Source organism: Rhinolophus sinicus, chromosome 5 (genome assembly GCF_057876585.1).
Source record: "Rhinolophus sinicus isolate RSI-liver-muscle chromosome 5, RSI-T2T, whole genome shotgun sequence".
Classification (NCBI taxonomy): domain Eukaryota; kingdom Metazoa; phylum Chordata; class Mammalia; order Chiroptera; family Rhinolophidae; genus Rhinolophus; species Rhinolophus sinicus.
In genome coordinates, this window is record NC_142505.1 from 54,969,623 (window position 1) to 54,985,412 (window position 15,790).

The 15,790-nt window shown below is 40.6% G+C and overlaps 1 protein-coding gene across 6 annotated transcripts in view; it reads right to left on the minus strand.

Moving 5' to 3' along the window:
- Nucleotides 1-15,790, minus strand: part of FHIT (fragile histidine triad diadenosine triphosphatase) — a 1,364,996-nt gene that overhangs the window by 1,333,667 nt on the left and 15,539 nt on the right. The window lies entirely within an intron of this gene.

Below are 15,790 nucleotides of genomic sequence, written 5' to 3' on the forward strand. Positions count from 1 at the left end.
TCATAAACTGAAAACGGCACACATGTCTACCCAGAATTGAATCACACAAACCTGGCCAGATCTACAGTCAAATCTTTTGGGATGTGAACGCAACAGAATAGGAATGGCTTATAAAGTAGCGAGATGAAAATCAAATGAAACGTTATGCAACATACTCAATCTGACCGAACATTTATTTTATTTCTTTTAGTGTCATCTTTCTTGCACACTCTATTTCCATTTCCCTGCAAAAGTTTTACTTGGGGGAGCTTATTCCATTTGTATGAGGCACATGATCCTCCCAATCCAGACCTCAGCACTTGTCCCGTGAGTGCAGTAGCTGCCCTTATGCTTATCCATAGGGGGCACGTTCCAAGACCCTCAACAGATGTCTGACACTGCAGATAGTACTGAACCCTATAGGTACTATGTTTTTCCCTACACATGCATACCATGACACAGTTTAATTTATATTTTAGGCACAGTAATGGATAACAAAAATAACTAATAAAATAGAACAATTATAACAATATACTATGATAAAAGTTACATGAATGTGGTTTTTCTCTCTCAGCAAACTAGCATAAATTTCTTCTTCTGTCTTCAGAATTTCACAAATAGAAGATGCATTCTTACTGTAGATGTTAGAAACCTAGCATATGATTTTTTTTTTCTTTCCTTATTAGGTCGAGAACTTTTATCTTTTAACTTAAAGGAAGACTATCTGGCTTCTCTTTAGCATATCTGAAATGCCAGCATCACTCTCTTGTGCTTTGGGGCTGTTATTAAGTAAAAGAAGGGCGACTTGAACACAAACACTGCCAAGATGACAACAGCCAATCTGACAACCTACCTGGCTACTGAGTGACTAACAGGCAAGGAGCGTCTACAGCGTGGAGATGCTGGACAAAGGGATGACTCACGTCCCGGGCAGGATGGCACAAGATGTCATCACACTGCTCAAAACGGTGTGCAATTGAAAACTTATGAATTGTTTATTTATGGAACTTTCCATTTAATATTTTCAGGCCACTGTTGACCTCAGGTTAGTGAAACCACAGAAAGTGAAAATGTGGATAGGGGGGGAACTACTGTATAGATGTGCAAGCTTACAGGTTGGACCTCCCTTTCTCGAGGTAGCATGTAGCCTTCTCTCAGTAGAGAGAAACTTCACAAAACAGAGGAAGCCACACTTGGCATTTCATATCAAATCCTGACATGTTAAATTAAGCTCCCTGTGACCAAAACATATTGTGTACAGACCACACACATGAGAAGAGATGTGGTAAGTCAGAGTTGCTAAGCAACAGAAATAAGTTAAGGTTTCAAGGGGCTGATTCTATAGCTGTCCACCATTACTCATATGGTGACTCCATGGTCAAAAATAATTGGAATGTGCCTCATTCTTGGCTACGTCCTAACATTTTGTAAAGGTATAGTAGTTGGGAACGGCCAACGCCCCATGGTTTTCCCTCCCCTTCAATGTCCTAAGCAACTGCTTTAGCCCTTGCTGGGCTATTTGCCTCCACATCCCCCTATCCTACCATAGAACCCATCATCACTGATGCATGACCACCAAAGAGTAAGGCCAGACTTCTGGGCTGTGAAGTAAATCTCAGAATATTAATGAGGGAGATAAGGCCCCTCCATGCGACAACATCGTAAGTTTCTCCTTCCCCCTGTGTTATGTGAACTGCAATAGAGTTGGGGAGGACATAATTGGGGGAAGATTAAATAGTGTAATGTTACATTTTGTAAAATCTGAAAAATTTATTGTTTGACGACATAGAGACTGTATATCCCTTCCCACTTCAAACACACAGAAATGCTAAACAAAATTTTAAACATATATATTTCAAATTATATACATAATATATATTTAAAATTTTATACATATAATAGATTTAAAATTGTAAATATATATACATATATATGTATATATGTATATATGTATATATATGTACATATACACACACATAGCCAAGCTCAAAATAAAGGGAGAAGACCAATATCAAAAGCTAACGAATATAAATTTTTTAGAACGAAAGACATGAAGAAATGGATTTTTTTTAAACCTTGCTATGTGATGTTTATAAGAAACACATCTAAAACATAAAGAGAGTTTGAAAGGAAAAGACAGAAAACTATACACCAAGCAAACAGGAACTAAAAGAAACCTGGTGGAAATAAGTTAATATTAAGCAAAATAGATGTTAGCAATAATATAACAGAAATTTGCATTGGCTATCTATTGCTATATAACAAAATACCCAAGAATTAATGACTTAAAAATACTAATTTATGATCTTTTATGGTTTCTACGGAACAGGAATTCTGACAGGGTACAAAGAGCTAGCTTCTCCGTGTGCTACAACGCCTGCGGCCTCAGCTAGACCTGCAGGCCGGGTCCGAATCATATGAAGGTCATTCCCTCCACTGTCTGCCAGTTGTCACTGAGGGTTCGCTGAGACCGTAGTTGGGGCTATCAGCCGACATACCTACTCGTGGCCTCTCCGTGTAGGTCTCATCACAACATGGTAGCTGCGTCTCAAACGCAAGAGTTGCCAGAGAGAGTGCCAAAGCAGAAGCTGTATTCCTTATGACGTAGGCTTGGAAGTCACATTAACACCATTTATACAGCACTCCACTGGTCAGTCACAAACCCCCACCCAGATTTAAGGGAAGAGAACAAAGATCCCATTTCTCAGTGGGAGGAGTGCCAGTTACATGGCAAGAAGAGCGCATGGGAATGATACATGTGTTGGTGCAACAACGTTTGGAAAGTGCAATCAGCCACAGCATTCTTTACAAGTACACATGGAACATAAGCTAAAATGGACTACACATTAGGCCACAAAGGTAGTCTCAACAATTATTTAAAAAACAGCACACAAAGCTCTCTGATCACAGTACATTCAAGTTAGATATCGATTATGAAATGAGATTTTAAAACTATGTTTGAAGATTACAATCTTTATGACAGTTTCCCTTTCTGAGTTGAGGTTAAACAAGGCTGTGGAATGAACATCACTGCATGAGGGTCCGCATCTAAAGTCAACGATCACTAGTTTGGTTGTAGATACATTGAACTTGACATGCCTGAGCGACATCTAAAAGAAAGGTCCAGGTAGAGTTGGACATGTGTGTCTGTAGTTCAGAGAGGGGCTTTGAATTGGTGAGTTACTTCCAAGTAGGAAGTAACTTCTATTGTGAGTATGGATGTGAAGGTCCAGGGAGATACTAATAGTACAAAGGAGGAAGAGAAGCAGGCGTAGGACTGATCCTTGAGGAAGTTCAACATGTAACAGTTGTGTTGAGAAGGATGAATACCATATAAGAGACAGGACAGTTTTTAGAACAGCAAAACAAAAACCTTAAGTGTCACGAAAAGGTCAAGTGATATGAGCACTAAAAATGCCCAATGTGAAGGTCATTGAGGAACTCAACGAGAACTGTTTTGTGGACTAATAGAGACAGAATACAGCTTGGAGTTGGTTGAGAAATAAGAGGAACTCATTAAAATGAAGACTGAATAAGGACAATCCTAAACATGTCTGGGTGTGAAGGGGAGGAAAGAGAAGAGCAACTGGGGGAGGAGAAAGGACAGACAGAGGGCTTCTTCGTATAGTTTGTAAACAGAACCTGAGTATATGTCAAGCTGATGAGAAGATCCAGTTGAGACAAAGGGGCTGAGAGCAGAAGAGTGAGAAAGGGTACTAAAAGTTCCCAGAAAGTCCAAAAGGAAAGGTAGATGTTGGGACAGGTCTTATTCAGAGCTTTGGTCTTACCCTAATCATATAAGGCCCTGTGATAGGCACGTATACTATTATCTTATATTAATTGCTCCTGTGTATATGTTTTACCACCTTAATTAGTGTTTGCACTCTCAAAACCTAAGCCCTTTATGGTTCAAACCAAGCACACGCTGCCCATGCATTGTGAGCCCCAGATTCTATACCAGCACCAAATAGTGACTCTGTGAAAAATGACGTCCACGTGGCTTCTACAGTCTTTGTGTACATCTCTAGTGCCTGAACATTTGTCCTTGTATGTATGTTAGGTACCTGAAGTAAGGGCTATGCAGGACCAGAGAACTCTTGTTCCAGTGCCCAAAGTACATATCTCTGGACAAAAGTCAGGAAGAGCCATTCAAACTAGTCCTCTCTTTCCCACGTTTGCATTGGCCCGAAAATCCAAAGGCCTAACTTCTACAGCTCATGAAAACATTTTCACTTGCAGCTGCAATGCATTCATTATACCACTTTCCACTCCCCTCATGTCTAACTTACCCCCATTTTGTTCTAGAGCAGATACTTTATAACCTTCCCATGACCTCCTGCAAGACAGATTAAATTTAAATGACTCCAAATAGTTTGGGCCTCGGCTGTCCTAAAAGACATAAACATGGGAGCAGAGCAGTACAGGGGAACAACAAACCAATTTTTCCTGGTGGGTTTTTAGAAGGTAGCCACCCAGAAAATCTTTGACCAACCCCAAGCCCCTCACTCCATTATCCAGCCCGCAGCTCTCTTACAAACCAGTCTGAATTTAAACAAACATCTTTCTCAAATATAGAAACCTCTTTTGATTGCGATTCATCTCTCCCAACTGAACCCTATGTCTGGGAACCGTCCAATTGCACCTTCCCTCCGACAACACTGCCATGAACGGAGGGAACCCTGACACTGTGGCATGCTGCAGCCCTCACATGACTTGATGGCCACATGAAGGGGTTGGTTATTGACCTTAAGTCTTGAACAATTATGTACACACGTAGGACAGGAGTCTGTTCACGCAGGAATGAAGACAAGACACTAGAATGAAGACACTGAATAAATTGAGCTCTCTTGTTGGTTCTTATGCTATGTTCAGTGAGCTGTTACTGCAGACAAATTATTTCAACATTCTTTCAAATGATAGCCAATTTTCAACCAAGAGAAGATGCTTAGACCTTTTTTCTACATGTCGGTGAAAACCAGGCAGTTGGAAAACATAGCCCTGGTTAAACTACCTGATGATAAATGAATGTTTTAAACACAAGGAATTATTTGAAAATCGACCACCTGATTTAAACCCTCACAAGAGACAGCAGCAAAGACCCCCAAAAACCTGACCCTTCTCAAATATATTCCTACAAGTTTTATTTCATTTTATATGTATTTCTTATGGAGTATTTTCAGAATTTGTGAAACTCTAAGATATAGAGTTCGAAGAGGTGATCAAAATAATTCTTAGTTTTATTATTCACCTGGAAAACGGATCAATATTGTCAAAAATGTATGTGAAAATCTTTCCACTGGACCGTAATTATGACAAAGATACAGACCACATTTATACTGTTCCTTATTGAATCCACAGCCTCTGGCATATAACATACACTCAATAAAACTGGCTTAATAAAGGATTATAAGTTTGCATTATTATGAAAATTGGAAACTGACAGAATTCTTAAGCTAGGGGTAGTTTTACTTTTACTTTTGTACTTGTTTTTTCCTGTTCTTATTTGTAATCTAGGCTTTCATAAGATGAAAAGATTTTTCTCTATGGAAGCCTACCATTCTGTGGCCAAAGATACAAACACATACCCAAAACCACGCACCCACAACACAGCACACTGTCACCACACCTGTTCGATGCCGTCATATTTGCCAGGCATTGGTAAAGTAAATTTGCCAAGTAGCATGAGCTCTGAAAATTCATTAGGTGACATCTAAGGAGCAGAATACCAATCAGCCAATAATTAGCATCTTAAAATTCACAGAGTTAGAGACAAATCAAATTCCATGAAATCTCAAGGAGCATGACCCTGGCCGAGTTGGCGACATCTCGAGGAGCATGACCCCGGCCGAGTTGGCGACCTCACTATGAGGTCAGTGGCTTTGTCTGACCAGCCAGACGGGACTGGGAAGTACCATGGCGATCTAATCCCAGGGGGAGACACTCTGACAATATGACATTTGCACAGGATGCCCTAACGTGGCCCCGGTATGTTTTCTCAGAATGAGATGACATTTCAAGTCAAATAGCTCTGCTCCCAGCAGCACAGACCCTCCCCAAATTCTAATATAACCTGAATTTGAGAAAAAGAGGGTCATCTCAGAGAGCAACTGAGGTTGTATAGACGCAATGCTAAAATAATCAATTTTTAAGGAAGGTCAAGCCAGATAGTTGGTGTTTCACCTCATTTGTTATCATCCCATCATTACATAGACCTCAGATAGCCTGAGTCTAAAAAACATAAAATCCTGTTCGTGGAGCACCCACGCCCGGCACTTTTCAATGAATGCGAAAACCAGTTAGAAAATTGTGCTACCAAGAGGTACGGAGAGTGAGGACCAGGGCGCTATGTCATCACGCGATCCCTGCTGCCTGGAACTGCAGTCCACACGCAAGTGAGTCCAGGATGTACGGCCACTGCTGTTACTGCTGCTTGCAGCCTATCTGAGGTCACCTTTCTTACACGGCTGACTCATTCTGAAGAAAAACACAGAGCGGTCGGAGAACACCAACTCCACATTGCCCACGTGACTTGGGGAAAACATTCTTAAAAGGAGTTCAGACTGAACTCCAATGAGACTGCCCTGCCCTTGGGGCAAATGCTCTGCCTCCACCTGTGGCCCGTGTGTGCCTGTGGGAAGAGCTCCACCCAAGCCAGGCCCCCACTCCACTGCAGGGTCAGACGGCAGCCTGTGCCTCTCCTGGCTCCTGGCCGAATGCTCGGCTGGCCCAGCTACGTCACTGTGCGGAGGGAGTCTGGTTGTGCCCTCCTCTGAACTCTCCATCTGGAAGAGTCCCTGGCCTCCTTCCCTCTCATTTTTAATCTGACAGACACTGCTGGACAGGAAAGCTCAGAGCACACCAAAGTTCATCTTCCCTTCCCCGCTTCTCGGTTGGCATAATCGCAGGGGCAGAACGAGGTTGGCATGGTCCAGGATGCGAGGAATTAAATGAGGGTCCCTGACCACTGGGCCACATTAGTCCTGCCATCCAAAGTCTTAATTAGTCCTTCTCTGCCTGGCACATGCACATGCCTTTGGAACCCAGGGACGTGGCCAGAGAAGATGCCCTACTCCCAGCAAGTATTCAACAAAATATTGGTGGAGAATAGCGGCCACAAACGCCTGCTGGCTCCTGGCTTTGCAACAACAGTCATTTTTGAGGTCTGGGCCCTAGGACAAGATTTCTGCCCCACTTTTCTAACACAGACAGTTCTAGCAGCATTGTTTTGAATGATACTCAGCCACCAGCTCACTTTGGAAGCAAAATGATCTTAACAAACAGTGGCAGACTTACAGACAGACTATTGACCCTGGGGACCAAAACAAGGGATCTAAAGAAAAAGAAAGGATTGACAGCAAACGGAAGAAAGAAAATGAACACTGCAAAGAGAAATGAGGAGGACTCCAGGCTAGAAACCTCAGTTCTACGACTCTGAAATGAGCTGTGACCCTAACAGTGGGCTCAGAAGTGGCAGCAATGTGGGGGACATCACAGAAGGAGGACAGACAGCAGCATCTGTCCCATTTTGATGCTGGAACCGACTCAGGGCTAGCAGTGAAATGGATGTGATAGTAAGTAACGTCTGAGAGGTTTCAAAATACAATGAGTCTTAGTTCTGTCCTGTTTTGCACCTCTTGAAGTACAGTGACACACCAAAATTTGCTATTTTTCTGAGAGGACATTGACAGATACAATAGAAATTCTGAATACATTTTTTTCCCTCTGCATTCATTATCTCTGGCCCTTATCCACGGGCTTATTGCAGACTAAATTGGATTTTGGATCACTGGTACGGAGGCGCTGCAATTAATTAACAATAGAAACATAATATTTACATCCAGGCCTAACAACATCTGACATTTAAACTATTCTGCCAGTCGGAAAAATTCCATTCAACAAATTTTCATTTTAATGAACATGACAGGCCACAGTTTACATGATAGGCCAAGAAGCAGAACAGAGTTGATCTCTTGGCATGTGCTTTCAAGGCCTGGCTGCAAGAGAAACAAACTGGGGGACTGTCAGAATAACAGAAAGACCAGACCCCCAATTCCACCCTGACAGACCAAGGACACATGTCCCCCAATACAAATCCTAGTATGAAACTGTCCTTAACTGTGTGGGCTCAAAGTTAAACACTACTGCCCTTATGTCCACTGCACAATTTTTCTATCTTTGGGCTGCTGACATTTTCTTTGGGGTACAAAAATCCCTTAGCCCTTCCTAATTAAAAAGTGATAAACGTTTTGCAAGGCATGCAATAATGTGCAAAGTACACAAGAGTTGGAAGTGATGCAACTTTTTCAGTTGGCACAAGACTGGCCTTCCGTGTTTTGCCAGATGGTACCTCCCAGTAAGTCCCCAATCCGTGACTCAAGTGAGTGGCACTGTCAATATGATGCTGATGCAGAGACTGTCTTTAAATGCTATCTGACTTTGCATTGTACTAACACCAAGGGCCTAACATTTCTGCCAGCTGAAACATTCACAGCTAAAGAAATATTCATTTTTCTGTGACTCATTATTCAAGCCAACAGAATATAGTACAGATGAGGAGGAAAACTTCATCCCCATAAGAAACAAGTAAATTTGTTGGAAACCAGTGTCAGAGACCAGCTCACCCAGCCTGACTGCCTATCATTCCTCTATGGGTTACTGGTCTAAAGGTTCTGGTGAGAGAGTGTGGATTTCTCCAAACCTAACTCCTCTACCCCAAAAATGTGGATGTAAAGAACAGACATAAAAATGAAAAATGCACAGAAAGCACGGAAGTTAGGGGGAAGCTTAACACATGTGGGGAACAGTCAGGAGAAAACTAACAACAAACTGTCAGTAGGAGCCCTTCTTATTGGAAAGGACATCTATTTCTGGTTCCTATATCTAAAACACTCAATCTTTGTTTTCATATCAATTCAAAATAATTTAAACGAAGTTCCACTTTAAAAGTAAGACTTATTTGGAATATCAATTTGGTTCATGCGTTCCAATCTCAGCAATTAAAATAGCCACTGTTAGAGTGATAGGTCCTCAAGCTGTGGCTCTTAATAGTCCAAAGTAGTAACTATGCTCCATGTTATTTCTAGGTATGGCCATGATACTAAAACATTAAGTCCTGAAAGAATACCAGCATTTCCACTATTATAACCGAACTTAGAATCAATAAGGTTTCACTCAATTCAAAAACATGTATATGAGGTCTGACAATTAAGTTCATGAACTCATCCTAGAAAAAGTGCTACATACCTCATTGCTGAATATCACTACGGTCACCTTCAAAGGGCTCCCCTTGGGAAGCTATGCACTGATGCCAGCACCTAGTCCACCCTTCAAAGCAATTTTGGAACTCTTTCTGGAATGGCCATCAGAGCTGTCGTAGTATTACCTTGATGTCCTGAATGTTGTCAAAATGTCTTCCTTTCAATATTTCCTTTATCTTTGGGTAAAGAAAGAAGTCACTGGGGGCCAGATCAGGTGAGTAGGGAGGGTGTTACAATACAGTTATTTGTTTACTGGCTAAAAACTCCCTCACAGACAGTGCTGTGTGAGCTGGTACGTTGTCATGATGCAAGAGCCATGAATTGTTGGTGAAAAGTTCAAGTCGTTTTCATCTTTTTCATGCAGCCTTTTCAGCACTTCCAAATAGTAAGCCTGGTTAACTTGTTTGTCCAGTTGGGGTAAATTCATAATAAATAATCCCTCTGGTATCAAAAAAAGTTAGCAACATCGTTGCAACAAATTCCCGAACTTAATTTTCAGACCTCATCTGTGTGCACAGTATGAACACACATACACACAAAGTTATAATAGCAATCATTTTTGAGGGCTTTATATGCATTCCCTGCTATATAATACTACGAGATAAGTACTATTATGAACTCTATTACACACTATGAAGAAAGGGCAGTTAGAAATAACTGACCTCCCTTAGAGGTGAGGTCCAAGGTTGCAGGCAGGTAAGTGGCAGAGCTGGAATGCAAATCCAAGCCTGCCTCCCTCCAGAGCCTGTGCTCTACACAACACAGTGGCATGTGACAGCGTTCTCAAGGGAGACAGCATGAAAGAATTGATTTCTTTTGGCAATAGTCAAAATATCTTAAGTATCAGGTATAAAACATTTTCAGCCCACCAGATGCTTATTTAATTTTGAAAAATCAATTTTTGTGGAGCTGCTATGAGACGTAGTTTCTTTCATGTTTGTTAATGCCTGGTTATATTCTTGAAAAAGTAGAGGCCTTATAGAGAAAAGATACATATTTCTTAAAGTCAGGAAGAAAAACAAGACCCTACCTGCACTGAATTGAAAATGTTTCACAGACCACAAATGGATAAAATTTGTAACTTTAATAAGCCTTTGTGGGAGGCATGGACTAAAATGGTCATATCAAATTCAAAACACAAAGACTTAACATGCTTATTGTTGTAAACAAAGGCATTTGGTTAAATGAAAGTTCCATCAAAGCTTAATAACCAAATTCAAGTGAACACAAAGTAAAGGGTTATATACTTTCTGCGGTTTCAGTAATAGCTAATCTAATAATGGTAAATGGAGGGCTATTGTTGATTCCTTTGCTTCTGCTTCATAAATTAGATAAAGTAAACTGGCAGTTACAGTACTTTAGAATTTTATTCAACTAAGTGATTTTAAAGTTATCTTAAAATACAACAAAGTCATGACTTGAATGACTGCTGAATTGTCCCTTGCTTTCTGTCACATTAGTACTTTTGACCAGTGTTAAGTAAAAAGCTTCCTACGAACTAAAACATTCGACTATTCTATAAAGCTCAATTTATACCTACAAAACTGACCATTGGAAGGCATTGTCACTGATACAGTTTTATCTGATATTCTGTTTCACCAGGCTTGTAAAATATAAACTATTAGAGCAGTCAAGTGTTATTTATTTCTTATGATTCAAAACTCAGGAACAGTAGAATTTCTCTGGGTAATGATTTTTCATCGGACATTTCCAATTTTCTACTACAGTTTATTGATCTGGAATCCGGAAACACTTTTCTTCCCCGGCTGAAGAACACACAAAGCCTGTGCCATGGGTCCTCGGGGACGCACCTCCAAAGGCAGCAGTGGTGGCATCTCATCAGGCAGCTGAGGAGTGATAACACGAACCAAGGCATTCTCCTTACTGAAAGAATGTTCTGGTGGAATCGCGGGCCTTTTGATAAAAGGAAACACTTCCCTAGCCTTTGCACTTGCCTCGACGCCTGCAGTTCTGAGAGCCAATGAGTTGCCCCTCACAAAAGCAGTCTATTTTCCTGCATTTCCCCCTTGGACCCTGGTACGGTTACTTTCAATTACCCCAATAGCCCAGGAAGAAAAATCTCTCTCTCTCCATATTTCATTCACATAATAAGAATTTGCAAGCTGTTCGGTGTGACAGATGAGCGCTGTGAGATGAAGCAAGTTGTTCCGCCTGTCAGCCTCCAAGAATCCACAGCAATGAGATACAATTGTGATGACATTACTAGAGAAGAAGTGCGTCAAATAAATGGTCACTTTAAAACAGAATGTCAACTATTCTTTCTACTTCAGTAATTTGATGCAGTGGTACCCCCACCCCACTGCAACAAAAAGAGAAAGAGAGAGAGAGAGAGAGAGACTCGCTGCTCTTAGCATGTAGAAGCAAGCGTACACACATATGCACACACACAAATGTAAATATTGTTCCAATTACTGTTCCCGTAAGCCCTTAAATACCTTTTCAACCTCTAACAAAGTTTCCTGAGCATTTACTATGCACCAGACATTGAACTAGGTAGAGTATTGAAAACAGACACTGTCCCCCTGCCTCATAAAGTTTATAGTCTGGGGTAAAAGACAAACATTAACAAGGCGATCAAAACTGATGTAATGACAGCTGCAAATAAAGTACAAGATACTAAGGGGAATTATTAGAACTAATGAAGTCTTATGGGTCAGAATAAGTTTCCCTGTGGAAGCAATATTTAAGTTAAGGCCTCAAGGAGAATTAGCAGCCAGATAAGAGGTGAGGGAGAAGAGAACCAAGCTGAGGGTCCTACTCTTCAAATGATCCCTTTAGAAGAAACCAGAGCCTCGAGACGCTGTACAAAGTACAACGGAGTAAATGAAGCCATGAAATCCACCACTGGGAGTTCTTATCTGTTCCTTGTTTTAACCCCTCGTTTAAAAAATTAATGAACTAAAAGAAGCACTTTAAAGAGCATTGGTATGCATCCATCCTATCTTGCCACATAAGGACAAAAGTTAATCATAACCACATCTTCCTGCTGATCTAAATATTAAGGTAGATTTTGCTTCTTAAAAAATGTCATTATCCTGACTGTACTGATTAAAACCCATGGGTTATTTTTAAAAACATGTTTTGACAGAGTGAAACTTACAGCACATACAACACCAAGAGCATAAATTTGTTCAGGGTACAAGTACATGAAAATTAACACAACAGTTGGTAAATGTGATTTACCAAAAAAAAAGACTACCAACTCCATTCTACAACAAGTGGAAATTAAGAAGAAAAAAGTTCTCTTCTCTAATATTTGGTCATGAAAATCCTGGTTTGTTCTTGCAGAAAATTGTTTTGGATCATCATACATCTCTCTTACAGCACACAACTTTTTCCCATGCGTTCAACAAATTGGAATAGAGAAGGGAAATTGGATTTATTCATGAGTATGCTTGTCCTTTCTACTAAACCCCAGAGTGTGATATTTGGACTACTTTTTTTCCAAACTCAAAATCCATCCCCAGAATCCAAAAATCAAAAAAAAAAACATTAGCATAACTGAGGACTGAATTTGGTCCTAAAAACTCAGTGACTGACTAGGGATACTAGTTATGGGGAAAATTTGTGTTTAATGTCTTTAGCTACTAAATACCAGCCATGACTTTAGCAGTGGCTCTAAAATGAACACAATCTAGGGCCACTTTAAAGAAATACAGTATGCAAACCATTAGAATTAATAATCCCATTCTACCCTGTTACTTAGATCTTATCTACAGTTGAATGTGGAAGGCTTATTTTAAGAGGAAGACTGGGCAAATTAGAAAGTACCTACAGGAAGGCAACCAGAAAGAGGGGCCTGGGGGAGAAGGGGGGGTGGGCATGGTCCTGAACTCCACATAAGGAACAATTGAAGTACCCAGGGAGATTCAGCCCGGACAAAAGTAATGAGAGACCAGAAACTGCCTTCATATATACAATCATTACCAGAGCCATTCTGTTTTATTGAGCACTTTCTCTGTGCGAGGCAGTGAAGCTACAACACTAAGAAAGAAAGCCCCAGTCTTTTATTGTCATGTGGAAGAGAAAATGGACGTTATCTGCGGCACTTCACAGGCTATGATGTAAAAGAGCGGAGCACAGATTCTAGAATCAGAGCACTAACTCAAAGCCTGAAGTGGATCTACCAGTGGCCCCCAAAAAGATATGTCTCTGTCAATTCCCTTCCCGGGAACCTGCAAATGTGACCTGATTCAGAAAGCGGGTCTTTGCAGATAGAATTAAGAATTAATTCTGCAGTTGAGAATCTAAGGTCATCCTGGATTATCAAGGTGTACCTTACTGCAGTGACTAGTGTCCCTTATAAGAGAAAGGCAGAGGGAGATTTGAGACAGACAGAAGAGGAAAAGAGATAGAGAAGGCCAAGTGAGAGAAATAGATAAGCGGCTGCAATCCAAAGATAGCCTAGAGCCACCAGAAACTGGAAAAGGAAGGTTTCTTCCCTAGAGCCTTTTGAGGGAGAATGCAATGCACCTGGCACTGTGTAACATTCAGTTCCTTTAAAAGTACACAGAACATGATTTCTCATATGAGCCACCATTCCTCGGATAAGAATGGAGGGGATGCTCTTTACACAAACTAGAACATGAAAATATCTCCCAATCGAAGGTAGGGCAGAAGGACAAGCCACTGGGTCTTCAAAAGAATATAAATCTACCTTCGCAATTCCCTCCCTTCTTGGATTCAGAATATTGCAGACACTGCCAACTACACCCTGGGAGGCAAAGTTGAAACGTCTGGCAGGCCAGGCAGAAGGTCTAGGAGATTAAGATACCTATTCCTATTAGTGGCACAGCTGCGGGGCCAGAAAATCACGGTTCACTTGGGCCTGGTTTGGCTGAAAATACACAGGTTTCAGATAAGGCAAGGGAGGAGAACAGATAAATAAAACTATGGAATATTCACATAATAGAACATTACACAGCAGTTGAGCCAAATAAAGTAAGGTGCAGAACAGTGTATGTTGTACGTTACATTTTTTGTAAGAAAGGAAGGAAAATAACTTATATACACATTTGCCAGTATGCATTAGAAATACGGAAAATATGCAAAAGAAATTAATAAAAGTAACTAACCTAAGAGTAATGGGGGCAGAGATAGGGGTAATGGGACAGGAGCAGGAACAAAACTTCACCTTATACCTTTTTTGTATTGTTTTGATTTTTAAACCAGATAAATATATTACCTACTCAAAAAAAAATGAAGTCTATTGAAAATAAAAAACTAAAACAAGGTTATAATAACACACATTGATGAGTTTAAAATGGTACGTCTGAGGAGGGCAATTTGATGATATACATCAAGGACCTTAAAACTGGTATTTCCCTGGACACAGCGAATCCACTTCTGGATTTACCCAAGGAAATAATGAGAGACTTGTGACTTGTGTACACGTACACACACACACACACACACACACACACACACACAATGTTCACTACAGAATTATTTGTCGGTTAAAATTTTGAAAAAATATACATGTGTACTAATAGAGAATCAGTCAAATAAATTATGGAACATTCAAACAATTGAGTGGTATGCAGTTGTTAAAAATTATACCATAAAACACTCAAAGATAAAGAAAAATATTCACAGTGTAATTTTTTAAATCATTCATTTTTCAGTAGAATTTTAAAAGCATCTACCAGATGGTAGGCACAGAGATGGATGCTGATTAAAAAGGCCAGTTATGAGGTAGTACATAAATGAATAATTCCACTTTTGGGGCATTAATAACTAAACTAGAAGGATAAACACCAAAATGACAATGATTACGTCTTGGTCATGAGATTATGGGTAAAATATATTTTCTATAAAGATCACATATTACTTTTGCAATAAGAACACAAAAAGCACCACTTTTTAAAATCTCAGCGTCAAAAATGTGTCTCATTCATCTCTACTCCCTCACGCATCGCTGAATACAAGCCTGATGCCTGCTTCCACCACAGCCATCCCATGACGCTGGAGAAAAGGCCAAGAACACGGCAGATACACTCTCCTTGACACCTCTGAGCTGCTGAACTCAAGCCATTGCCACCCACACATTTCCAGATTTCTTGTTATATGAGAGAAATAATCCTCTGTTTTTTTAAGCCACCGTATGTCAAGGTTTCTGTTACTTACAACTGAATGCATTCTGGGCTGACAAGGTAACATACTAAATAGTACCGGACATGTTAAGGCTAGTACCGGCAGCCCAACGTGTTTATTTTGATCAACAAATAGAGCCTGAAGACTGATGTTGTTAGCTGCCCCTCCAGCTTCCGGCTCCACTGTCTTTTCTCTGAAGCTCCTAGGAAACAGCCCAGGACAAGTGGTCAGTGGAGTACTAGGTGCACAGAGCAGCACCGCCGGCGGTAAGAACCACCAGGGAGCTACTCCTCCCGCTTACAATATGGCCCAGCATTCCCACTTCTGAGAATGTATCCTAAGAAAGGAATCATGGATGTGATTATGCATATGTGCAAATATTCTTCATTACGACAGATCAGAAAGAGAGGTGGGGGAAACTAACGGTAAACAATTGGGAT